At 47.9% G+C, this 2,211-nt stretch overlaps 1 pseudogene; it reads left to right on the forward strand.

The window, feature by feature from the left end:
* The first annotated feature begins 460 nt into the window (after positions 1-460).
* Positions 461-1,780, forward strand: LOC142842287 (tyrosine-protein phosphatase non-receptor type 11 pseudogene; annotated as a pseudogene).
* Positions 1,781-2,211: the final 431 nt, after the last annotated feature.

The following is a 2,211-nucleotide window of genomic DNA, read 5'->3' on the forward strand; positions in this document are numbered from 1 at the left end:
TCTACAAACTCTGTTTAAAGCTCTAAGACTGTTTGTTGCATAGCTTATGTAGAGAAGGACAGGGACAAAGAGACTGATCTGCTTTTGGGGATGACTGTTAGAGCGCAGCATGAGCCCTGCCCCCTGGGATACCAGTTGTGCTGATGGACAAACAAACCTCACCCATAGTTCCAGCTCCCACCTCCGCCCTGGCAGTCTGCCTAAGGTGGACACGGTGGTGAGACCAGAGCAGGAGCCAAAGCCCAGGACTGAAGCAGAGTGACCCTAGTGGGGCACAGCCAGTATCCAGGATCCAGGTCTGGTGGGGGATTTTGCATGTAGAGTGGGCCAGTTCTACCTGCCCTGCACATGTGTTTACTCCTCAGTGGGTCTTTGCTTAGCCCCTCCAACACACATGTGACAGTGTCCCAAGGAGCCTGAGCAAGCAGCAGGTCTATGTGGAGCAGGAGCCAAGGGGAACATGGCGTCTCAGAGAGGGTTTCACCCCAACATCACTGGTGTGGAGGCTGAGAATCTCCTTCTAACCAGAGGAGTTGATGGCAGCTTTTTGACAAGGCCTAGTGAGAGTAACCCTGGAGATTTTACTGTGTCTGTTAGAAGAAATGGAGCGGTCTATCACATCAAGGTTCAGAACACTGGGGACTACTATGACCTCTATGGTGGGAAGAAGTTTGCCACCTTGGCGGAACTACTCCAGTACTACATGGAACATCACGAGCAGCTAAAAGAAAAGAATGGAGATGTTGTTGAGCTCAAGTACCCACTGAATTGTGCAGACCCAACCTCTGAAAGGTGGTTCCATGGTCCCTTGTCTGGTAAAGAAGCAGAGAAACTGCTAATGGAGAAGGGTAAGCATGACAGCTTTCTTGTTCGAGGGAGCCAGAGATACCCTGGAGACTTTGTTCTCTCTGTCATCACAGGTGATGACAAATGGAAGAGCAATGATGGCAAGTCCAAAGTGAGCCACGTTATGATCCGATGTCAGGAACGGAAATATGATGTTAGTGGAGGAGAGTATTTTGACTCTTTGAGAGACCTGGTGGAGCATTACAAGAAGAACCCCATTGTGGCGACACTTGGCATAGTCCTGCAGCTCAAGCAGCCTCTCAACACAACTCGTATTAATGCTGCTGAAATTGAAAGCAGGGTTCGAGAGCTAAGCAAGGTAGCTGAGACCACAGGTATGGTCAAACAGGGCTTTTGGGAAGAATTTGAGACACTACAGAAACAGGAATACAAATTTCTCTATAGCCAAAAAGAAGGTCGGAGACAAGAAAATAAAAACAAAAATAGATACAAAAACATCTTGCCATTCGATCACACTAGGGTTGTCCTGCACGATGGCGATCCCAATGAGCCCATTTCTGATTACATCAATGCAAACATCATCATGCCTGAATTTGAAGCCAAGTGCCACAATTCAAAACCCAAAAAGAGCTACATTGCCACTCAAGGCTGCCTGCAGAACACGGTGAATGATTTCTGGAGGATGGTGTTCCAGGAGAACTCTCGAGTCATCAGCATGACCACAAAGGAGGTGGAGAGAGGGAAGAGCAAATGTGTCAAGTACTGGCCTGATGAGTATGCACTCAAAGACTATGGGGTCATACGTGTTAGGAACATCAAAGAAAGTGCTGCTCCTAACTACACCTTAAGAGAACTCAAGCTCTCCAAGGTTGGACAAGGAAATACGGAGAGAACTGTCTGGCATTACCACTTTCAGACATGGCCCGACCATGGTGTGCCCAGTGACCCTGGAGGTGTGCTGGACTTCCTGTAGGAGGTCCACCACAAGCAGGAGAGCATCATGGATGCAGGCCCTGTTGTAGTTCACTGCAATACTGGAATTGGCAGGACGGGAACATTCATTGTGATTGATATCCTTATTGACATCATTAGAGAGAAAGGTGTTGATCATGACATCGATGTTTCTAAAACCATTCAGATGGTGCGGTCCCAGAGGCCAGGAATGGTCCAGAAAGAGGCACAGTACTGGTTCATCTACATGGCTGTCCAGCATTACATCCAGAGGCTGCAGCACAAGATCAAGGAGGAACATAAAAGCAAAAGGAAAGGACACAAATATATCAACAGTAAGAATTTCCTGGTGAACCAGACAACCAGTGACCAGAACCTCATGCCACATTGCACTCAAACACCATTCAGTGCAGAAGTAAGGGAGGTTCTGGGCTTGGAACATAGATCATTACC

The sequence above is a fragment of the Microtus pennsylvanicus genome, unplaced genomic scaffold (assembly GCF_037038515.1).
Source record: "Microtus pennsylvanicus isolate mMicPen1 unplaced genomic scaffold, mMicPen1.hap1 Scaffold_48, whole genome shotgun sequence".
In the NCBI taxonomy this organism is placed as follows: Eukaryota; Metazoa; Chordata; class Mammalia; order Rodentia; family Cricetidae; genus Microtus; species Microtus pennsylvanicus.